Below are 26,559 nucleotides of genomic sequence, written 5' to 3' on the forward strand. Positions count from 1 at the left end.
TACTTCACTACATTTATATATAATGCAAATGTTTGAAGCATGGCTCAATAATATTTTTCAGGGCATGTTATAATACCATATAGATTCTACAAATCAATTCCTATATCTACCTTCTTTGTTGGGTCCATAGAAACATTTCTAGGTAATTGTGTTCAGCATCTTTGGTCTTGTGGTTCTTCAATAGGAAAGTGAATGCAGTCTGACACACTCAGAGCACTGGGGGTGGGGGGACACACCAGTCTAACAATGAGCACTCTAGGGTGGGCAGTTGACTCTACCTTTATCTTTCTGGTTGGATGACGCTAGACAACCTCCTTTCCCTCTCCAGAATTCTTCTGAATGAGCCTAGCATGAAACCTCACAGCTTTTATGAGGATTGAATGAGAGCATCCTCATAAACATTTGTATAGTATCTACCAAATGTATGGTGGCTGTGTGTGGCTCACTGAAGTAACTGGAAAACTACGGGATTTTTTAATCTACACCTCCAATATTGGAGATTGTTATATGAAAGCTGTAGCTGGAAGAGTTGTTATCATCCTGATGTTTAGTGATGTCTGTGGATTGACCATGCATCACTTTCTCATCTACTGTCATGCACATTCCCCACAATTCTTTCTCTTTTTTTTTCTTCTATGTTCCTTCCTTCCTTTCTTTCTCTGTTGCCCAAACCTACTTCCATTCCCCAGGGAACACATATGAAGATGAAGTTGGAGAGTACTTGGCACTCCTGTGTGACCAGAGACCTTAATAAAATGAGATGGCTGCAGAGAAAAGCTCCTGGATTGATTCACTCAAACTTACCAAGTGCCTTCTCCATACTCTTCCCCTTCCATGTTTTGTAAAGACAGTGATGCCTCAAGATGGAACAAGCCTAAGCTTTTTATCCTCTCCCAGAGGAAAGTCACCAATAGAGCAGGAACAATTGTCTTGAGTCTCCTTAGAGGAGACCAATCCCTCACATGTCAGATTTCTGGCATGCGGTTGCTACATTAGTTCATCCACCATTATCCAATTCACTTGCGAAATTAGAGAGTTTACCAAAAGGTTGCACATCCTGTAATTAGGAACCATGTACTACAGGTCTCCAAAATCTGTTCTGTTACTCATTAAACTATACTAGTATAATTTTGTCTATTTAAAAAAAATCTTGTTTTTGACTATATAACAAATTATGCAAAATAGTTAACTCTATTGGAACAAACCTAAAATACATATGCCCTAGATATAGACTGCTTAAGAAAGTAAGAGCATGGATCAGGCATGTTATAGCCCAGGGAGGACCCTAGAGCTATGATCAAACACTCTGAGACAGTGGCAATTTATTAGGAAAACAATTTTGCCTCCAGAACCTGTCATTGATTTTCCAAAATCTATTGTTGGTTTTACTTTTCTCTCCATGGGGCACTGAACCAGTGCCTTGTGTGTTTGGAACCTCTAATGAGGTTGGAGATGGTCTTATAAACTCCGTGAGCAGCTCTACAGGTCTAATTGGGAATCAAGCTTGAGAATGGGCTGAGAGAGGAAATTATTTTCCAAGACTATGCTCATAGTGGCAAGTGTTTGCTCAGAAGGCTCACAAGGCCTTCATTCTACCATAGCTAAAAGAATTAGGGCAAACCTAACTCAGCTGAAGAGGAACTGTATTGCAGCAGAAATACAATAGCACTGACAACCGTAAATACTTCTGCGGTATGTTCTAGATAACAAAGTGTTTTCTAATTTGTGGACTCAGCATGCCTGTAATATCAGCACTGAGGCAGCATCTTTATCCATGGGATTCCTAGGATTTGATGAAGTTAGGTGACTTGGCAGGGCAGGATAAAACAAGAAATGAACTCCACAATCCATTTAAAACTATTACAACTCTTTCTGTGTTGAAATTGGCAAAGACCTTGATCACTGCTATTTCAGTCAACAAAGCTTTAGCCTCTTTCTCATGACGGAATCTGGATTCTCCATGAAAAAAGTACTGCCTATGTGTGAAGGGCTCTTCAGGCATCCATTCTACCTCTGTCTAGCCTTCATAGGAACTTAGTTTTCTGTTTGCTTTAAGACCTTCAGATGTGCCAGGTACCAGTTTTGTCCTGTTATCTTCTGTCTTCAGCTCATGCAGGAGTCAAGAAGGCTTGTGTAGTTCATTCTCACTCTTCAAAGTTAGGAAGCAGCCCTCTCCCAGGCACTGAGAATTTTAGGCCCTCAGTCCAGCCAAAGCCAATATGAATACTCAGATCTGTAGAGTACAGGCTCTGGTTTTGGCTTTTGCTTTGGCACCTCTCCCAAAGTATAACCCAGGCATGTTTATTCATGCAAAGGGGAGTATCCGGCCCTGTTGTTTTCAGAGGACTCAGTACCACTTCTTCCTCTTTAGAGCCGAACGGTGGATCTCTCTTCCCACCTTATCACAGTCTACAATTAAAAAAAAAAAAAAAAAAAAAAAAAAAAGATCCCAAGATGGGCTAAAAATACCTGATCCAGCTTCAGTGCTTCTCAGAGAAGGCTGAGTACACTCATGACATCCATGGTAAAGACAGTGCCAACATTATATGCACTGTCACGTTCTGATGAGTTAATTGCCTTAATTGAGCATTAAGTTCAGTGGAGGGAAAGGGAACATTAATGCATGAGGTTTTACTTTTTCATACATAAAATAAAATGGCAAATAGAAACTTAACATAGTCTGAAAACTTGTGTGTGCAAAGGTAACTTTTAAGAAAAAGAAAACCTGCTCAAATTTTGTAGATGAGAATGCCTCATGAATAAAGATAAATAAATAAAATCATGTTTTAACAATTTTATAAGAAGAAAAAAGTGGGTTAGACACGGTTCTGTGTCCTTCCTTTGCAGTGTGCATTCGTGGAGAGAGCAGGGATTCATGAATCAGAAATATCTGTACTTTAAATCTTCCTGTCTCAAATAGTGTGCATAGTAACAGCTATATGTGGAAATGGTTTCAGCTCCCTTACCTGAAGGAAGGTAAGGAATTACTCTGATCAAGTCAAGAGTAATTCCTATTTCCACACTTAAGTAGAGAAAGGATGCTGGAGTAAAGAAAGAGACAGAGACAGAAACAGAAATATATAGAGACAGAGAGAACCTGTGGCTAAATGCTAAGACTTCAATAAATGTTGGTTCACTCAGTACTGATTGGACAGAATTCAGAAATGAGTAGAATTAAAGGAAAAAAGAAAGAAAGAAAAGATAGGTCAACAGTGAGTGGGTAGAGTAACAGGAAAGTAATGGGACCAGAACAGGGGCATGTTGAGCCAGCTCCTAAGGATAGTGTGAGCCCCTGATATCTGCATTGGCAGTGGCACCAAGATATCTCAAAGAAATGAGAGTCTCAAAGGTCCAGCCTCCACTGTCATCCTGTCATTGCTGTGAACAGACAGTAAAGAAGGAATTGTGCCCGTGGAGGAGAGCAGAGATAGGTCACCGGTGCTGAGCAGATCTCAAAGAAGCTACTCTAGAATATCATTTTTGGAAGGTTTTCCAAATATTCAGCAGGGTGGCACTCAGTGTGTGACAATTCCCCACAGAACAGCCATATGCCTGCTACCTAGATACCTGCAGCTGCCCTTCCGCTGGGGACAGTGTGACTTTCTCCTCTTGCAGATTTATTAAAGACTTGCCCTGCTTTCTCATAGACAGACATTAATACTCTTCATATGTATATCTGCTGCCATTCTGTGAGCTGTCTTTTCATCTGGTTGTTTCTTGATCTCTATAGAAGCTTTTTACTTTTATAAAGATTTGGTTATCCAACTGCAAATGGTCAGTCCTGAAAACATACATGAAAGTAACACTATACAGACCAATCAGGTTGTACTTATGTGTTTTGGAACAGATATGTATATACATACATGTATATAGCAACATGGGAATAGAGACCATGAATTTGAAAGAAAACAAGGAGGGATATATCGGAGGTTTTGGAGTGAGGAAAGGGAAGGGAGAAATGGTGTAATTATAATCTCAAAAAGTAATAAATAATTTTTAAAAGTATGTTGAACTCTTAGTTGAATATTGCAAAGGTGTCTGTGTAGAGGCAATTAATTTAAGTATGGGCAATAGGGTGGGTTTCAAATCAAAATGCCCAATCCCCTTATAAAGGAAGGAATTGAATAGGTTTGCAGTACCAGGCATGATTTCCCAACCATTACTTTCAATTAGACAGCTGTTGGCTACCACCAAGATACAAGTGGTACTATTACATTGTTAGGGATATTTTGCCATTCTAGTGATTATTGTGGTTTATAGCTATCAGAGCTGGGTGTGGCTGTTGATGGCTTCCTTCCCCTTAGCTGCTTGTATATCACCTTCCAGAACTAAGAAAGCTAGTTCTCATGGAGGAGGCTGTCAGGTCAGTCCTAGCTCAGATACTGTATGTTATGTCCAAAGTACATGGTGTCTCTAGTAATAGTGACTTTCTTTCAAGTTCTGGGAGCTAACTCAAGCCAATAGCAATAGCTTGTATTGGGTTTGAGAGTGTCTAGGACTCTCCTGACAAACAACTCAAAAGGAGGTTTCTCATGTCTGATTCTGGGGGTTTTTGTTGGCGACTCGGTGGCTCCTGAGGGAAGTATTATCACCCCATGTGATGTGGCTTTGTTTAAAACACATAAAGATATAGATATAAATATATATATATAAACCTATAATTATGTGTTTTATATATATATTAGGTAAATTTAAAATATTGATTATGATTTTTTAATCATCCTTGATATTAGTTATGGAAACTCTCCCCCTTCCTTCTGTATTAATTTCCCTTCCCAATTGAGGTCCCCTCTCTACCTTTCCCATTTATCTCTTTATATCTGTATAGACCTGGTCAATTACATGTGACTAGTGAAGTCATGGATCTTAGAGTAGAACCTACTACTGCCATTCTCTTAAACCAGCATCCTTCTTATCTGCATTCTAAACACTTATCATATACCCATAGATAAGTGTACCTATCACCCCTCATCGTAGTAATTTCTCCAGCAGAATGAGACCATCACAGAAAACCATAACTAGTCAATATGCATAGAATAATTGACCACAGGGTGCCATGACCCAATGGATACATCTATAATTCAGTTCCTGCACTTCAGACTCGAAGACCAGCTGAGAAAAAAAAATAGCAGAAATGTTGTAAGAACCAGAGGGTCATATGACAGGGAAGCTATGACCATGATATCTCACTAACATGGTTACCTAAATAAAGCCTGAACAATGGCACTAATTGATATATAAATATAAAGGGGAAAGATTTCATGGGACCCCAACCCTAGATGAAGAACTACAAGAAATTAACAACTGTTAAAAGAGGGAGAATCAGCATCCCTCCAGGACTGAGCCCCCATATTGATTGTAAAATACTATGTGGTCAGCCCTAGAAACATGCATTCAGGAAACACAAAAGGGGTTCAGTGGGCTGTATTTACATGGATATTGTTTACATTTATGCATATGTGACAATAATGCATCGTGCAATTGACAGGGAATGGGGCAAAAAGGAAGGAACCTAAGAGGAGGAGGAATGATGCAATTACATTTTTGCCAAAAATTCAATTATAAAAATGAAAGTGTTTCAAAGAGATAATTGGGCATTCAACACAAAAGGACAATAATATGCAAAGATACGGAGAGGAGGTTACCATCTACAAGACAAGGAGTCTTAGACTATATCCTCCCCTCACAGCTATTCTAAGGGAACTTACTAAACCCTAGACATATGACTTCTACTTTCCAGAACTGTGAGCAAATAAATGTCTGTTGCTTAAACTGGTTAGATAGTGAGAGTTCATTAAGGAAACTCTAACAAATCAAAATATCTACATGATTGTCAGTTTTCTGATGTTATAATAAAATGCCTGATACAATCCCCTAACAAACCCTGCATCTGGGATCACAGCTTTGGAGGCCCAGTCCATCATTTCCCAGCACCATGGTTTAGTTTGGGAAGAGGTGGTTTGTCCCAATGAGAATACCTGGTGAGGGAGAATGGCTCATCGTATCGCTAGGAAAGAAATGAAGACAGGATAAAAAAAAAGAGTTCAGGCAGGATTTCACATTCTCCTCCTTCAAGTCAACACCAGGAATGATCTAAAAACCTGCCACTAGGTCTCATTTAGGAAGGTCCCATCACCTTGCAAGATGTGCCACCCAGGGTACCTGATCTTTGACATATGATCCTTCAGGGAACATTTAGCAGCCAAGACACAGCCATCTCCTGAATTTGCTCTACATGTCCATTCTTTAAATGCTGCATTCATTCCTCAAGAGGACATTCAGTCTCCTTCTCCATGAATTCCCATATAATGAGAACTCAGCCTTCTCTTGATAAGATACATGCTCACTTCCCTTCTTATTGTTTAAACTTTCTGTGGCCGTATCAGTGACCCCCCACTCCAGGCTATCTGACAAACATTTTATGAAAGAGTAAAAGTCAACAAGCAAAGGCATGTGAATTGGAGAGCCAGAGAATTCCACCTTAGCTTAGTAGAGAGTTAGTGCCATCCAAAATACTAAGGAAACATCTATATGGGAATTTTTGAGAGAATTTTAGGGAAGTGTAAGTTGGATCTTCAACTCTGAAAGAGCCATCGAAGAGATTTTGCAGTTGCTAGTTTCTTTGGTTCGACAATAATATTGGAATGGACGCAGCCTTTTGGGAGAACACATTTGGCTGTGGCTTAAGAGCATGGGTTCATTAAAAGGCTGACAAGGCTGACAGCAGAGAGGAAGTTATACATTGCCCTAGGGTGACACTTTGAATGCTGTAGTTAGGTTGCAGAAATGGGAAGAAATGATATGTGCGGGGGGAAAAGTAACTATGGAGGGAGAAACAGTAAGTCTTGCTTGTAATGTAAGATGGCCTGGAGTTCCTCATCTGGGTGATGAAAACTGTTTAGAAAAAGGCAAAAGTGAAGGAGACAAGGAGGCAGGTATGACTCAGCAGTTGTGAGCTACAACCTGGTTGCTGGTTCCTATGTGTGATGGCTTACAACTATCTATAACCCCAGCTCCAGTGGATGACAAGTTTTTACCCTCAGCTGACCCCTGCACTAATGAGCACAATCCCATGCACAGAGGTAAACACAGACACACAACCAAAAGGAAGTCCTTATAAAAAGAAAAGCAAATGATAGTCAGCTTATGCTGAATAATAATATAGCAGGTGATGTTAGTGAATAACAAAAAAACTAATAGTTACTAATAGATTCTTTGTTTTCTAATTTTCTAAGTTAGAAAGAACTTTCCTCAGAACAAAAAATGATGTTGAATCTGACACAAGTTGGAGTATTAAAACCTTAAGTTTCTGTTTGTGAAGATCATACATAGTGTGTTTGTGTGCGGCGGGGGGAGGGGGAATTGAGTTCTTGCATAACATGTATGAAGGGCTCTTGGTTTGATTGCTGGTGCTGATAAAAATAAATAAATAAAATTAAAGTAAGCACAATCTCACCTCTATTTTGGGGTAAGATATTAATTCTCTTTTTCAGAAAATGGAGATAACATTTTTTCTTTATATTAAGAGAATTTCATCACTCTTGCCCTTTATTAACAAAGCAATATTCTTCCACACCATTCACTATGTGAGTGAGTCCTTATGCACACACACACACACACACACACACACTGTTTCACGGACCAGTTTCTATAAGACTTCCTTTTTAGTATTCTTTAGGTATCATGAAGCTTAATACATGTTGAATTATAAAGTAATAACCGTTCACCTCCATTCTCAGTAAAGAATGAAAATCAATACTAGCTGGGGTGTCTTCTCGATAACCACCAGCACAATGGGGCCAGGACTACCATGGGAAGATTGTTAACTTCACATTAGCATTTAACCTCCCTCCTGCTGAGAGGACTGCATGATTCCATAACTGTTTTCCCACTGTCTCCTTGTCTTGGACCCAATTCTAATCAACTTGAGAAAATGAGAGCACTGCAAGCAAGGAGAATAAGAAATGCTACACAAATGTCAGAGGCATCTGAGGATTTTGAGAAAAGGGAGCCGACTTCATACCTGGCAAACATTTGCTCACAGAAATGTAGACTTCAAGATTCTAGACAGAGTTTAAAAGAAATGTGACAGAAATCATGTGATATTTGTGATTATATAAAATCCCCGAACCTGATGTCATGTGAGTGTTGCATTCCCATGCACAAAGTTCCAAGGGTTTTATATACTTTGGGCTGGATTTCTTGTTTCAATTGAGTCCAAGCAAGCAGAGAACTCACTGCAGTCTGGGAATGAAATTCTTTTTACTTCAAGGGAAAAATATGAAAAGAAATAACCTTTGAAAAATGCTGATGAAATGTAACTTTTCCCCATAATAATTTTCTGGCATTTATGACAAAAATCTTCTGTTACTTACAACTTCCAGCAAACGCAACGAACTGACAGGGGAGGGATATTAAATATATCTCTGAGTAGCGAGGGAGCTGTTTCTCAAGTGAGACAGAAGCAATGAGACTTTGGAACACCTCATCTTTCAGTGGAATCCAATTTTCTCTTACAGGTTTCACTCAGTAGCTAGAAGTGAAACATGCTTCAATGCTTAGAGATTAACAATGTATGGAAGACAAGGGAAACACTGTAGTGATGTTTACATTCCCTGTTGCTTGAAAATGGACTTGTATCTTGTCTATGGCCAGAGAATTCTAACCAGTGAGGCAAGACTTCATATTTCTGATGTTTTGGAGAGATATGTTACCAACAGTCTCACATACCCATCCTGTCTGAGATCTCTGGGTTTTGTAGAAGCACACTGCCACAGTTTCTGGCAGGGCAGGTAATATTTTTCAGCAAATGAGTAGATGGTCATGAGGAGTGGGGATTCTAATAGAATAATATGGCACACAAGATGGACAATAGGAGCATTTTCTAGTACAAACACATCAACTGGATTTAGTATAGACTCTGGGGGCCTACTGCATGTCAGACCTTCATGAGCTTGCCTTCAGGCTTAAGGTGTCTGTTATAATAAAATCCTGGAAAAAAATCAAACATGAAGGAGATTGTTTACAGTCATGAAGGCATCTCGGTGTTCTATTACAAAACTGGTTGCTGTTATCGAGAACCTTTGGCAGAGCTTTCCAGATTTGAAAGCCAGTTCACATGTGTGCATGTGTGACATTTGGTTGTTGTTTTAGAAATAGTCAAGAGGCTGAGCACACTTTAAACATGTGAAGAGTTTCAAAGAACTTGAACACTTCCGACAGCAAAAACAGCTTGTTCATAAAGACTAATCCTAGGGCTGGGGGGAAGCTGCTCTTCCAGAGGAGATGATTATGATTTTCAGCACCCATTTGGTGGCTCACAATCATCTGTCACTCTAGTCCCAGAATATCTAAAGCCCACATTTAGCCTCTCTGGTCACTAAGGCACACAAGTGGTACACGAATATACATACAGGAAAAACAGCTATACATGTCAATAAAAAGAATTTAAAAATTGTCTGTGTTGTGGAGGGGAGAGTATAGACCCCATGGAGCCTATTTAAGAAAGGTGGTCACTGTACTCTCAGTTCATGCATCTGCCCAACCTGGAAAATGTAGCTTGCACCATTGTCAAAAAAGCATTTCGTGTTTTGCAACATATGGAGATCATCACAAAGACACACAACTTTTCAAACTGCAGGTAATAAGTGGCTATGATGTGGGAGGTGCTGTTTAGTTACTTTTCTATAACTGTGATGAAACACTATGACCAAGGCAACTGCATCTTATGAAATAAAGTACATAATTTGACCTATACATTTAGAGGATTAAGGCCTATGATGGCAGAAGAATGCATAACTGAGAGCTCACATTTTTATCTATAATCACAAGGGAGGAAGGGAGAGAGAGAGAGAGAGAGAGACAGAGAGAGACAGAGAGAGAGAGAGAGAGAGAGAGAGAGAGAGAGAGAGAGAGCACTGGGAATGGCAGGAGTCTTTGAAGTCAATACTCAGTGACACACTTCCTCCAACAACGGGAACCAGGTATTCAAATGTATGAGCCTATCACTTAGTGTGCCTAGAATCTCTGTCAGATACAAGAGGACCATGCTATAGAGCCTCAGTAAAATCTCATGATGTCTGCTTAGGTTTTATACTGTTGCTTGCCCCTCCTTTATTGATCTGAACAGTCAAACTGTGGCTGGACAGCTAGTTCATGATAAGCTGAGACTTAAAGAGGAAATTATATGTTAGAAGCTGATTTTCCTGCACATGACACCAGATACCTTGTTGCCATAGCTAGATTTGTTACTAGACAAATGGTCTATATTAAACACATTGAAGGTGGTATTATCAGTGGCATTTTGTGCTGGAAAGTAAAGCCCACTGAACTTCTATGGGTCTAAAGAACAAATTTTGTTCAATTGAGACTTGTCCCAGCATGAGGCTGAAACTCAGAGGCAAAGTATCCATCTAGCATTCATGAGATCTTTAGCTCCATCCCCAGAACTGCACAAAGAAAGAAAACCACAAAAGGCCAATGCATACCATCTTTCACTTCCAGTGGCTTGGGAAGGGCTGATCATCCCCTCAGCCTGGCTCCATCCTGACCAATTGTGACCATGTGTGAGACCTGTTAACCTACATAAATACTCAGAGCAATAGCAACATCTCATTAACTCCACAAAAGAATTTCACATTGTTTGAGAGAATAGGTCATTTGTCACTTTTCCTGTTATGTTTGCTGGCTCCTTTGTCTTGATTTGCGTTGAGAGAAACCATGCTGAAAATTAGCAGCAGCTTAACCAATGGTAGGAAGTGCACCACTGGGTGTGATCTGCTTCTTCTCTGGTATGTCAACTCTTTCTATCAGAAGATAAGCAAACTTTCCTCTGCATGGCATCTGCTCCCCTCCCTTCCCCTCCTTCCTAGCTCCACTAGACACTGCACTATTCAAAGGACAAACTGGCCACTGCAGCCAAGTACACTCTGCTCCATCATATATCATTAGGAATTGCTAGTAAACTTGAGCCCTAACATATGAGAAACATATAGAGCTGTTGCACTAAAGAATCCCATGTTAAAATCCCAAGATACCTGTTGAAAAGCAAATGAAAATCAGGCATTTTGTGGCTGTTGTTGGTTTTGGGTTTTTTTTTTTTTTTTTTTTTTTTTGGTTTGTTTGTTTGTTGGTTTTTTTTTCTTTCTGTTTTTTTCTTCTGAGAGGAAAAAAAATCCTTGTGAGTTTTTCCTCCTACAGATCAGAATGGTGTAGGTTTTAGGCTGTTCCCTCCTCTCCTTGACTTCAGGAAATTGACATCTCCACTGCAGTGTGTATTATGTAAACGTAGTGGATTGACTTGCCTGTGGTTACAGAACTATATATTCTTGCTTTGTTAATCCGCATGGGCACTTGGTTAATGATTAGCAGAAAATATTAACCTGGTTAGCACTGAGGATGTACCTACTAGGGGCCATTAAGGATAGAGAGAATCAGTGCTCATCTAGATGTCCTGGTCCTTATCCTTTTATTCCCTCCATTCATTCAAAATTCCAACTATGGGTGCCAACCATTATGGCTAATGTATGGAATGTCCACCTTGGGCTTCCAGCTAGTAGCACAATTTCAGGAAAAGGTGGAAACTTCATAGTGATAGGACCTAGATGAAGAAAGTATCACACTGTGGATGGATACTTAGGGCGTATCTTATTCCAGGCCCCTTCTTGGCTGTATTTACTTATTGAGTACCAGTAAGACAAGAAGTTTCTCTGCTACTTGATTCCACCACCACAGTGTCCTATACAAGTGCATTAGGCCAAGCAAATACAAACTGAGATGCAAAATTAAGAGCTTTGCTCTGAAAGTATCTCTTTCTCTGTTCCTCCCCCTCTTTCCCTCTCCTACTCACCTACATCTAGTCTCCCTGTTCATACACATGCACACAAATCACAGCATAAATGTAATACAAGTCTTGGTACATGTGTACCCAAATCTGGAGACCCAGATGAGCTATTACCACTAGCCATTTCATACAATCCTCGAGAGGACAGAAGACATGGAATAGTAGAAATTGTTCTATAATTTTGAGGAAATCAATTAGAGTATAAAAGATGAAGTGTACTCTAAGTGACTCCATTTTCTTTATTCCAGGTCTTAAATGACCCTGTGTCTTTTCTTTGTGGTCACAGTAAAGCCAAATATAACACAGCTCACCATTCCTGGAAAGTCATCACACCTCTAAAGTCTGGTGCTATGAGATTTCTGCCTAATGTGCTTGCATGGCCTTCCCTATCATTGATGCACAGAAATTACAGTCCACACAAGGGGCATCAAGGGAAAAATGAGATGAATACAGGTTACTAACTCTTGGAAGTAGCATGGTTTTAAAGATCTGTGTGATCCTATGGAGTATTAGCTTTGTTTTGCAGTGTGGGGGGCCAGTGCACACACACCAGGAGCTCTGGCCACAGCTGATATATAACTGGGAATCCTGATGAGAGCTTCAGATGCAACAACTGTCCCTTTCAAAGATCAAGTTTCACCAAAACATTCATTCCCAGTTCCACTTGTAGCCATATGGACCTCTGTGTTTTCCTTGTAAGCTATCATATATTTAATCACCTTTCAAACTCAAATACAAAAAGAAACAAAGAGAATCTTAGCTAATTCAAATTAAATTTGTGAGTTTTAAAATTGAATCTATTTGTATTATTTATTTATTTTTTGTTTGTTTGTTGGTTTGTTTTTGTGGTCCACCATGATAGTCAGTGTTCTCCAATTCAGTGTTTATGATACTATTCCAACTGTCTCTGTGGAGAGAGGCTCATCATATTTTATTCTCTCTTGACTGGCTGTTGCTTTCTTTTCCCAAAGCTGAATTACAGTCAGCTGAACATGAGGGAATTTTAAGTTCAGAATTGTCTGCCAATGAAACCCATATGTAATCTCAAATTCTGATTTTAATCATTAGTGTCATGTTTTTTTCACTAAGTGAATCTTTGTGCCAGAATATTCTTGAGACAATCTTGAATTATCATTAGCATAATTGTGTAATGATAATTAAGATTAAGAATGGGACATATCTGGTCTCCAATCCAAACTAGTTGTGAATGTGAGATAGTTACTTTGTTCATATGATGTTCAGGTACTGCTCCCTTATCTGGCTTCTTCAATGATTAGGCATGCTGAGGCATAATTAAAGAATTATTGAATTGAAGACTTAATACATATTACTTTATGTTACCCTTCTTCCCTCAAGCTTTAAATAAATGGAACATGTAGCTTTAAACAAAAATAAGACTAGCATCAGATTTCTCAACAGGAAGTCTGAGCCTAGCAGAATGAAGACTGATCCTTTTATACCCTAAGATGGTAAAATTTTTTACCTACAGTTCCATATCAAGCCAGAGGACAAATAAACTATATTAATGTTCACCAAGCAAAGTCTACAGGAGTACATACATAGCCTGATAGATTGGGTTAGTGCTTCTTACTTCAGTAAGACTTCAACACACAGAAAACATGGGCATTTCTGCAAAAGAATCCACACGATGGGATATAGACTTATGTTGAAAGGTTTTGTAGAGTTAGAGGGAATAGATTTTTGGGTGTTGTCAGAAAGTGGGGTTGATTTGTGGGTTTTTAGTACTAGAGAGAAATGAAACAAATATACAGCTTTTTTTTAAGTTGGTATGAATGCAAATATCTACTGATAGCTACTAAGAGAAGGCGTTTTAGATGTTCTCATAGTTTGACAGGGATCCAGTATTATCTGTGCTCTGGCATTATTTTGGAGAGATCCTATTTTAATTTGTTGTATTGTGGTTACAAGGTTACTGTGATTACTTTGTCACAGTGTTTTGTAAGATTTTTTGTATTAAATATGTTTTATCACTGTTACTAAAACAATGGCCACTTGCTAATAATAGTTCTCATTCCTTCTTACATGAGAAGAAAGAATACGGACAATTTCAAGCATGCACCAACTCTTACCTTATGCATACTTTTCTAATAGAGGTTTCTTGAAGATGTGCAGAGTGAAAGAGTAGGGTGCATCAAGATAAAGGGATGTTGGCACCAGTCCAAGGAACCTAGTCTAAGTTACAGAAAGGTTTAAGTGCACAGCAGGATAGGAAAGCAGCAAGGCTGAGGAGAGTAGATAATGAACACTAAGGACATTTTGAAAAATCATATGAAGCTTACTATCTTATAAATGATAAGTATATAAATATTATATATATATATATTAAATAATTTAGAAATACCCTAAACAAATGATAATGCTCCTTCCAGAAGCTGTATGTTACAGAATAAAAAGTACAGTGCTAAGTATGGCACACCCCTCTTTAAATTGTTGGTCAGAGGGATGTTCCACATTATATAATGTGAGTATTTTCTAACTTGGAAATATTCAAACAGTAGTTGAAATGCACAACTATATGAAATGGGAGCAAGGAAAAAGAGCTGAGAGGGCCAGGTTCACTAACATCATCAGCTTGCAAGTGGTACCTGGTGGATTAAGAGGAAAAACCCACTATTATTCTTCATTACAAATGAATCAATTAAAAACCCCAAGTCTAGTTGTAGAGCTCTATTAAGAAAACACAGCAAGCAGGGAAGAAATCATGGTAAAATAAGGCAAATCTTTGTTTGTAAAAACAAACCTCAAGTGGCCAACCAAAAAACAATGGTATAAGCAAATTTTAAATTTCATGGAAAAATCCAGAAGAGTGACAATGAGCCCCAAGTAGTAGAAGCTTGTTCATGCAATGCAACAGAACTAACATTAAAAAGAATGAGCCACAAAGTGATTGGTGCTCTCTTTAAATTGTTGTTGGATAGACTATTTTAGTAAAAACTAATTTAAAATTTTAAAACATTGTTGCATGAGTTGGAGCCTCCTGAGGACTGGGACAACATGCAGGAGAGCCCATCCTTGTGCATCCTAGTTCCACCTCCAACCACAGTAGGAGATAAGCTTGGTAGTATTTCCATCCTGCTTTCCTGGGTCCTACTTAAAGCCTCTTGAGGACTGAAGACTGCATGCAGGGGAACCCTTCCCCACCAACTGGCTTATTCAGAGTCTGAGAGTGTTCTAGTCCCACCGCCACACACTGGAAGAGGACGACAATCGGAATATTGGACCTGCTTGCACCTAATGGAAGAGAACCTTGGTCCCATACTCACCAGGATAGGGAGAGACCCTACCAGTGTGCACTGGAAGAAGGGATGGGTAGACAAAAGTATAAAAACATGGTCAACAACAGAAGACCAAATGACACCACCAGAGTTTAGGGACTCCACACCAGCAAGACCTGAATATCCCAACACAGATGAAGCATAATAGAACAACCCTAAAAAAACAACTTCATGAAGATGACAGAGACCCTCAAAGAGGAAATGAGAAAATTCTTTAAGAAAATGGAAGAAAAGACAAAACAAAAATTGCAGGAAACAATTCAAACAGTGCAAGGTTTGAAAGCTGAAATACAGACAATTAAAAAAAAAAGTCTGAGGAAAGGATGGAAATAGAAAAGCTGGGTACATAATCAGGAACTGAAGATGCAAGCATAACCAACAGAATATAAGAGATGGAAGAGAGAATCTCAGGCATTGAAGATATACTAGGAAAAAGAAATTCATTGACCAAAGAAAATCTTAAGTCCAACAAATCCCTAACACAAATTATCCCGGAAAGATGGGACACCATGAAAAAGCCAAACCTAAGAATAATAGGTATACAAGAAGGTGAAGAAACCCAACTCAAAGGTGCAGAAAATATATTCAACAAAATCATAGAAGAAAACATTCAAAACCTAAAGACAGACATGCCAATGAAAGTAGAAGAAGCTTACGGGACACCAAATAGAATGGACCATAAAAAAAGTCCCTTTGCCACATAATAATCAAAGCACAAGGCATACAGAATAAAGAAAGAATATTTAGAGCAGCAAAGGTAAAAGGCCAAGTAACATATAAAGACAAACCTATCAGAATTACAACTGATTTCTCTATGGAAACTGGGAAGGCCAGAAGGTCCTCGATAGATGTTCTACCAACACTAAGAGACCATGAATGCCAGTGCAGACTACTGTACTCAGCAAAGCTTTCAATCACTATAGATGGAGAAATTAATACTCCCTGACAAAACTATATTTAAACAATACTTATCAACTAATCCATCCCTACAAAAAGTCCTGAAAGGAAAACTCCAACCTGTGGAAGTCAACTACACCCACAAAAACATAGGAAATAGATAACCCCACTTTATCAACAGCCAAAAGAAAAATGGTGAGAAATGCACACAGAATGCCACCAACAAACAACAATTTCAAAACAAACAAGAATTAGCAACCAATGGTCATTAATATCTCTTAATATTAATGATCTTAACTCACCTATAAAAAGACACAGGCTAACAGAATGGATATGAAGACAGAATGCCACCAACAAACTACCATTTCAAAACAAACAAGAATTAGCAACCAATGGTCATTAATATCTCTTAATATTAATGATCTTAACTCACCTATAAAAAGACACAGGCTAACAGAATGGATATGAAGACAGAATCCATCCTTCTGCTACATACAAGAAACACACAGCAACTTCAAAGACAGATGTTACCTCAGCGTTAAGGGACAGGGAAAGATTTCCAATCAAATGGGCACAAGAAACAAGTGGGTGTTGCAATCCTAATACCTATCAAATTAGACTTCAAACTAAAATCAATCAAAAGAGATGAAGATGGCCATTTCTAATTCATCACAGGAGAAGTCCAACAAGATGAAGTCTCAATGCTGAACATCAGTGCCCCAAATACAAAGGCACCCACATTTGTAAGAGGAACTTTATTAAAACTCAAATCGCACATAAAATCTCACACACTTGTAGTAGAAGATTTCAACACCCCACTCTCAACAATAGATAGGACCACCAGATGGAAACTTAACAAGAAACAAAAAAACTAACAGAAGTTATGCCCCAATTGGGTTTAACAGACATTTATAGAACATTCCACCCAAACACAAAAGGATGTACCTTCTTCTCGGTGCCATATGGAACATTCTCTAAAATCGACAACATACTCAGCAATATAACAAACTTGAATAGGTACAAAAAAAAATTGGAAAAAAAACTGTATATTATCAGACCACCATGTTTTAAAGTTAGAATTCAACAAAACACAAATTGCCAAAAACCTACAAACTCATGAAAATTGAACAATGATCAATTTCGCTATTCCTGGGTCATGGAAGAAATAAATAAAGAAGTTACAGGTTTCCTAGAATTCAATGAGAATAGAGACACAGCATAGCCAAACATATGGGACATGTTGAAAGCAGTACTAAGAGGAAAGTTCATAACACTAAGTGCCCTCATGAAGAAACTGGAGAATAGTCACATTAGAGAATTAACAGCACAACTGAAAGAAGCAAATTCACCCTGGAGGAGTAGATTCCAGGAAATAATCAAATTGAGGGCTGGAATCAATAAAGTAGAAACTAGAAAAACAATACAAAGAATCAATGTAACAAAGAGTTGGTTCTTTGAGAAAAACAACATGATAGATAAAACTTTATCCAAACTAACCAAAGGCATAGAGAGAACATGCAAATTATCAAAATCAGAAATGAAAAGGCAGAAATAACAACAGAAAATGAGGAACCCAGAGAATCTTTAGGTCATACTTTTAAAACCTGTGCTCCACAAACTTTGAAAAATTAAAGAAAATGGACAATTTTATGGCTAGATATCACTTACAAAAATTAAATCAAGAACAGATAAGCAATTTAAATAGAACTATAACCCCTAATGAAATAGGAGCAGTCATCAAAAGTCTTTCAACCAAAAAAAAAAAGCCCAGAGTCAGCCATTGCAGAATTCTACCAGAAATTCAAAGAACAGCTAATACCAATACTCCTCAAAGTGTTCCACACAATAGAAGCAGAAGCATCATTGCCAAACTCTTCTTACAAGGCTACAATTACCTTAGTACCCAAGCCACACAATGACACACACTAAGAAAAAGAACTACAGACCAATATCCCTCATGAACACTGATGCAAAAATACTCAATAAAATACTGACACATCGAATCCAAGAACACATCAGGGATATCATCCAGCATGATTAAATAGGCTTTATCCTGGGGATGCAGGGATGTTTCATCATATGAAAATCCATCAATGCAATCCACCATGTAAACCAACTGAAAAAGAAAAAAAAAAAACATGATCATTTCACTAGATGCTGAAAAAGCCTTTGACAAAATCCAACACCCCTTCATGATAAAGGTCTTTGACAGATCAGGAATAACAGGAACACATACCTAAACACAATAAAAGTAATATACAGCAAACCAAACCCAACATCAAACTAAATTGAGAGAAACTCAATGTGATTCCTCTAAAATAAAGAACAAGACAAGGCTGTCCACTCTTTCCATATCTTTTCAATACCGTACTTGGAGTTCTAGCTAGAGCAATAGGAAAACAAAAGAAGATCAAAATAGTAAGACTGACTATCTTTCCAAAAAACAATCTATAGGTTCAATGCAATCCCCATGAACATTTCAGCACAATTCTTCACAAACATTGAAAGAATTATACCCAACTTTATGTGGAAAATCAAAAGACCCAGGATAGCCAAAACAGCTCTGTATAATAAAGGAGCTTCTAGAAGCATCACTATCCCTGACTTTAAGCTCTATTATAAGGATATAGGGCTGTAGTCCTGAAAACAGTTTGGTATTAGTGGAAAAATTGAAAGATAGACCAATGGAATCAAATTGAAAACTCTGATATTAACCCACACCCCTATGAACACCTGATTTTTGAAGAAACAGTTAAATTTATACAATGAAAAAAAGAAAACAACTTCAAAAATGGTGCTGAAATAACTGTTGACTTGTAGAAGACTGCAGATAGATCCATGTCTATTGACATGCACAAAACTCAAGTCCAAGTTGATCAAAGGCCTCAACATAAATCCAGCGACAATGAGCCTCTCAGAAGAGAAATTGAGAGGTACCCTTGAATGAATTGGTATAGGAGACTACTTCCTGAACAAAGTACCAGTAGCACAGACACTAAGATCAACAATTAATAAATGGGACCTCCTGAAATTGAAAAGCTTCTGTAAGACAAAGGACACAGTCAACAACACAAAATGGTAGCCTACAGAATGGGGAGAAAATCTTCATCAAACTCACATCTGACAGAGGGCTAATTTCCAAATTATACAAGGAACTCAAGAAGCCAGTTACTAAAACACCAAATAATCCAATTAAAAAGTAGGGTACAGAACTAAATAGAGAATTCTCAATAAAGGAATCTAAAATGGCTGAAAGATACTTAAGAAAGTGCTGAACATCCTTAGCCATCAGGGAATGCAAATCAAAATAACTCTGAGATACCAGCTTACTCCTATCAGAATAGCTAAAATCAAAAACACCAAAGACAGTTTATGCTGGAGAGGATGTGGAGAAAGTGGTACACTCCTCTACTGCTGATGGGAGTGCAAACTCATAAAGCCACTTTGGAAATCAGTATGGCAGTTCCTCAGGAAAATGGAACAGTCTACTTAAAGATCCAGTAATTCCACTCTTAGGTATATACCCATAGATGCACATTGGTGCAACAAGGACATCTGTTCAACCATGTTCACAGCAGCATTATTTACAATAGCCAGAACCTAGAAGCAACTTAAATTCCCCTCAACTGAAAAATGGATGGAGAAAATATGGTACATTTACACAATGGAGTACTACTCAGAGGGGGGAAAAATGGAATCTTGTATTTCACTGGAAAATGGATGAACTAGAAGAAACCATCCTGAGTGAGGTAATCCAGTCACAAAAAGACAAATATGGTGTGTACTTGCTCATATATGGCTTTTAGACATAGAGCAAGGGATTACCAGCCTACAATCCACACCGCCATAGAACCTAGAAAACAAGGAGGGCCCCAAGAGAGACATACATGGTCTCCTGGAGAAAGGGAAAGTGATAAGATCTCCCAATCAAATTGGAAGCATTGGATGAGGGGAGAAGAATTTAGAAGGAAAAGGAGGGGAGAATGGGCATGATGGAGCAGGAAGACTGAGTCAGGGAAAGAACAGAGGAGAGCAAGAAAAGAGATACCATAATAAAGGGAGCCATAATGGCTTTAAGGGAAATCTGGCACTAGGGAAATGTCCAGACACCTACTGACCCCAACTAACAATCTAAGCAATAGTGGACATGCTACCTTAAATGCCCTTCCCCAATAATAAGATTGATGACCACCTTTTATGCCATCCTAGAGCGTTCATCTAGTAGCAGATACCCACAGCTGAACTCCTGGAATCTAGTTGCAAAGGAGGAGTGACGAGCAAAGGGATCAAGACCAGACTGGAGAAACCCACAGAAATTGCTGACCTGAACAATGGGGAGCTCATGGACTCCAGTTTGATACCTAGGAAATCAGCATAGGACCAACCCAGATTCCCTGAATGTGGTGTTAGCTGGGAGTACTGGGTAGTCCTTGGCACGTCTGGTAGTGAGTGGATCAGTACTTATCCCTAGTATATGAATGGGAGCCCATTCTACATAGAAGGATACTCCCTCAGCCTAGAAACATAGAGAAGGGCCTGGGCTCTGCTCTAAATGAGACGACAGACTTTGAAGACTCTCTATGGAAGGCCTCACCCTCCCTGGATAGCAGAAAGGGAATGGGATGGGGGTTGGTGTTGGGAACAGGGGAGGATGGGAGGATGTGGGAACTAGGATTGACATGTAAACCAAGTTTGTTTCAAATTTAAATTTAAAAAAACTTCAAAAAAATTGTAAAATGATCATTAGACTAGTCTAATAGATATTTGTTGAAAATTGTTTGCTACAAATTAAATTTAAAAATACATAACAAATCAAATTCCCTGTAACTTCTTTATTATAATAAAAAGGCTGGCATTTTGTGTTTCTGCTTGTTCAGTCTGGCTCTTGTAGAATTCTTTAATAACTCTTTTGTCACATTCCTAATCTACTACTCTTAACACATTAAATCTACTAAATGGGTACATACTGACTTTGCCAAACAACTGCATCCCTCATGTATCCATCTGACCATTACCAACCTGTAAATCAGTGACCCAGAGATTTTACTCATGGCCCCACATAGCCTGAGGACATCTGCTAGTAAAATATAAGTCTTTATTAGAGGCCCTGGCTTTCCAGGGCCTATAGTAATCTACACTGAGATTGGCCAACAAAACCAGTGCCCTTTGCCTCACCCAAGCCCTCCAGTGACTCTTGTATCCTACTACTGATTTTTACATCCAGAAGCATTGCCTGAAAACTTTTGAAGAATGAATGCAAGATTACAAATAGATTTTCCCCAGTAAGCTCAAAGTAGATGTGGTCTTGGATTGCTTTCTATTACTATGATGGAAAAGTGTCCTAAAACAATTTGGGAAGGAGATAGTTCATGTATACTTTCTTGTCACTGTCCATCTTCCAGAGCAATCAGTGCAGGAACTCAAGACAAGAACCTGAAGGCAAGAATTGAAGCAAAGACCAAGGAGAAATGATGTTTGCTGGCTTGTTCTCAACCTAGGACCACTTGCCAAGTTTGATGCTACCCACAGTGGGCTGAGCTCTCCCACATCAATCATTAATAAAGAAAATGCCCACCATTGACTTGCCTCTGGTTTATTCTAGTGGAGACATTTACTCAGTTGAAGTGTTCTCTTAACAGGTAAAATTTCTTGAGTTCGTGCCTTGACTTCTTTTAGTAATGAATTGTAATAAGAAATCAAAACTCAAATAAACCCTCCCCTCACTAAACTGATTTGCCCAGTGTTTTATTGCAGCAACAGGCTGCAAAGTAGGACAATGTGCCTATGAAAACATCATGAATATATATGAGGAATTGTCACACAAGGAAATTTTGTTATAATTAATAAAATAAACTATGAAATATTATTTCCTGAATAGCACTAATCTTAAATCAGTACTTAAACAGACAAAATTGGAACTACTACAGTGTCTTCTAAGAATAAGAAACAGTCTTAGAGATTTAAGGATAAAGATTTATTATTAATTTCATTTATTTAGTTAGTGAGGGAGGAGAACTACAAAATATGTTCTAATGTGGAATATAAATGATGGTTCCATGAGATGATACTTTAAGACTCTAGGTAATATATTTGAGATGGATTGAAAGATGGCTGGCAGGCTAAAAATCAAATGGAAACAACCAGGGGTGTTGGGTAACTGATAAGCTACCCCAGCAACACCTAATTCACGCTTATAGGATGGACAAGAACCACAGTCTCTGCCTGGACAGGAGCTGAACAAATTATATAGGGATACTCTTTAGGTCAGCAGGTGTCTAGGCTAGTACAATAACCTTAACAATGTTTGGACTGAATGGGTTTGAGCAACAGCTTAGTGCTCCCCAGAGTTTTCCCTTAAAAATAAGTGAGGTAGGCAGAGTTATAGAAAAAAAAGATAATTATATTTATTTAGCAAATGAAACTTCTTGCAAATTTGTTTGTTTCAATTTACAGGTGGGATATAAAAGAGTTAGAGAAAGCAAAGGGAGTCTTCTGGCTGTGAAAGAAGTCCCACATGGGAGGTCCCACATGGTGGTCCCAGGTGGCAGAGAGGAGTAAGTGCAAGATGCTCAGGCACAAACCCATGCCAGCCTCCCACTCTATGCTGCAAGTCCATTTCCCCTAGTGAGTCCTGAAGCCAATTCAATGGGCATTTTCTTCACAGCTTCGTAGGGCAATAATAGGATGTGACACAGTGAGGTGTTTTAATACTCATCTCAATTCACAGGGAGAAGCTGATTCTATGTTGTAAAAGTCTTCCCCCTTGATCATGCAGTACTCAACTGCCCCATCTGTACTGTACGCAGGAGTCTCCACCTACCCAGTCCTCGTAAGGATGACATTGTGATTCCTCACATCCAGAAAGTGCTACTACAGGGAGCCATCACATGAACATGGTATTTCCTCTAACCTGTTAATGAAATTCTGGCTTCCTTATAAATGCTTATGGAAATACTGTGACCATATAGAAAATCACTTGTACTCTAAATGTAATTATACTCAATCTTGAAGTTACTTGTATGAAGGAGATCTAGAAATTTCTATCAACCTTGGAGACATATAACTATTCACCTGACATAGGTTTCCTTGTGAAGAACGCAGGAGTTGGAAACAATTGGTAAACGACTGTAGTATAACACAGTCTAAATTGTGAAGAGATGTAGCTGCATTGCTGAACCGAGCAGTTAAATATGTAAGAAAGAACAAAAGTAACTTCATTCCTAGATCAATAGCATTACTCTAGAGCCACGTCTAGTTTTTGTTGCTGTTTCTATGTGCTTCGGTTTTATTTGAACAATGACATTCTCTATGTTGCCAGAGGAGCATTGCCACCAGCCCCCCCCCCTCTTTCTCTCTCCCTCCAACCCTCCTTTCCCCTCTCTCTGGCTGCTGTGAAACTAACAGATGCATTCCCTCCATTTTTTATTAATTAATTTTTTACATTCTAATCCCAGTTCCCCCTTCTTCTCCTCTCTTCCTTCTCCCCACTCCTCCCATCTGCTCCACAGAGAGGTTAAATCCTCCCATAGGACATGTACTAAGTCTGCCCCATCATCTTGAAGCAGGACCAAGGCACCTTTCCACTCCCACACCCCTGTGTCTAGGCTGGGCAAGGTATCTCTTCATATAAAGTGAGCTCCACTAAGTCAGTTTGTGCATTAGAGTTAGATCTTGTACCCACTGTCAGTGGCCTCATATATTGTCCCAGTCACACCATTGTCACTTGTATTAAGGGAGTCTAGTTCCCTTCTTATCCCCACAAGGAAGCCACTGAGAAACAATAGTCAAGGGAAATGGACTTGGAGCCACCTACATTCTGTGATTTATAAAGCTGAACATGCTTTAAATGTTTCCAAATCTTTAAAAGGTTTTCTCACATTAGCTTCTGTGACTTCATACCCTCTTATGTCCCCAAGTGGTGCTTATTAAAAGGAGAATCTGGGATCCAAACACCTCAATCTTTTCCTCTTCTTTCCCCAGGCTGTTATACCCAGGACCCCAACACTGCCTAAGACACATCATGCTGGATTCATGTGACCATGAAATCCTCATGACCACACCTGAAGCCTCCTTTATTGTATTACATTGTATTGCGTTGTCTTGCAACAGCATCAATTCCATTCATGTCGTCAAAAATCACAAGATTTCTTCCTTATTTGGTAGTTTCTCTCCCTCCACAAAAGCAATCTTGCGAAGCTTGATCCAAACATCACTTGTTTTCTTCATGGACTCTGGGCTAACCTCTGTATGTAAATATTCTCTGTGTGCACACACATCCCTTTTATCTCCTTATCTCTCTTCTCTCTTACCTGTTCTCTCATCTTCAGATCAACAACAACCTTACTCTTCCTCCTCATAACAGTGGCAATGTCTGTCATCACTTTGGGGATATCTGAATTCAGGCTGCTACCACACCTATGGCTCATATATCTAACAGCCTCTATTCAATGATAAACCTCTGTGGGCCCCAATTGCCTCCTAATTTATTCTAATGATCATCTGTTTTGTGAAAATAAGTAAACTTCTTTTGAGGTGATACTCTATTATAAAGGGGAAAATTGAGATTTAGTTTATAAGACTGAAAGAAAAGTGAAAACACCATTTTTCATATTTCTTATTCTAGGATACATTTTAGGCTTTCTTTTCTATAGAAACTATTAGAATAAGGCAGAACTATCTGTGGTTTTTGAAAAAGCAAACAGAATTCTGTCCTTTATTCCCAGAATAAGATGGTACATATCAAGTATTGGCCAACTGAAGTGGACAAAGCTGAGATCTCACTAAGTTGCCTTGAAGTTAACACTAGTCAAATTGGACAGCAGCCCTTCTGGAAGTCACCAGCCTTTAGGAACACTGTAAGACCTTCACAATGCAGCAAACAGTGCATGCCTACTGCAAGTAGACTTCACAAAATAGTTAAATGCCCGGAGAGACACGGTGGTATTCAAACAACACATGGAGCTATTGTACTCAACCATGAGCAGCAACAACACTGAACAATATTGTTCAGTACTTACTAGGGAGAGCTATGCTAAAGGCCCTTAACATATTGATTGCATCGTAAGTGGAATAAGAGACAAGGGACATAGGAATAGCTTAGTAAGAGATTACAGATTTCTCCTTGCAGAGTTCACATCTCCCATCACCTTAAGTAGACTAAGGAAAGTTATAAAACTTTTTCTGCATCTACTGTCCTGATATACCATCCGCAAAGGGGATGTAGGGTAAGATGTATAATGCACAATACAATGTTAAGAGTTTGAGATGTGGAGCTAATTGGAACCACATCATCTGTGAAACACAAACAACTGTGCCTACTACATGTCTCATGTGTGTATACTAAGAACCCTGTGAGATTCACTGGCAGGGAGCTCTTCTCTGAAAACAAGACTCCATCCTATATATTGAGGCCATAGAGGCCAATGTACGAACGCCTTCAACAGGATAAAGGGAATTTCTTTGTCCTTTGCACATTCTAAACACAGACACATACCAGTGATTAACTGTGTAGCAGAATGTGGCTTATGAAAGAGACAGTGGCTGCCTGCTATGACCCCTCCAAAAAGACCCATATGAAACAACCCTTCTCCTCGGAGCTCAGGTCAAATACAAAGGCACCTCAGGAGTTGACATACCGTCAGCTGTTTCAAAGGCAGCTAAATGCCAGGCCCTGGTTCTACCTTTCTTGCAGTCTCAAACCCTTAACTTTATTACACCCTGCTGTGCCCAAATTGCTATGTAGGATTTTCTGAGGACTCAACTGTAAGAACATTGTGGGCTGTAGATGTGTGCACACAGTTATAAAAAAATAAAAATAAAAAAATAAATAAAAATTAAAAACAGGAATGGTTCAGGTTCAGGCAGGCAGACTTACTTTTTCTCCCTCATACTACATATTTGAGTATCAAAAGCAATGTGTTCTGTTCTCCTGCTAGCAAGAAATAATGAAACCGCAGCATTGCCATCAGAGCACCTCTTGCCTTTCAGTCGTGCAAAGCAGAAATGATCTTCCGTTTGTAGGCAGTAACAGCCCCCAGAAGCTGTGGGAATGTTGCCAAGAGCCCTGAAAAACCTCCACAGCTAATTGGGAACTGGCTTATTAGTGACACTTTTGAGAGTCGGGCTGTCATTGAAGACAAATGAAGGGGAGCACGGTGGGCGCTGCGGCCTGGCATTAGGCAGTGGGAGGGAGGCTGTTCCCCGCTCCTTGCAGAACATTGCTTTGTAATTTGCTCAGACTCTGCTCAGCTGCTTTGCAAAAGCCCTGGGTTTTTGGAAGCTGCAGGCAATACCTTAGCCTCTACACTCTGTCAGCACTGTACCCTGCCATCGACATTAGGAAACGATTGCAGCATTTCAAAGGTATCCTTAGTTACTTAACCCTGCCAATAAACACCTGTAATCTCTTCATAGTCCTTGGATTGTGTCTGTAGTGTGTGTGTGTGTGTGTGTGTGTGTGTGTGTGTGTGTGTGTGTGTGTGTGTTGTTTCATCTTATCCACAATCCATAGCAAATGATTCTCCC

The sequence above is a fragment of the Phodopus roborovskii genome, unplaced genomic scaffold, assembly GCF_943737965.1.
Source record: "Phodopus roborovskii unplaced genomic scaffold, PHOROB, whole genome shotgun sequence".
Classification (NCBI taxonomy): domain Eukaryota; kingdom Metazoa; phylum Chordata; class Mammalia; order Rodentia; family Cricetidae; genus Phodopus; species Phodopus roborovskii.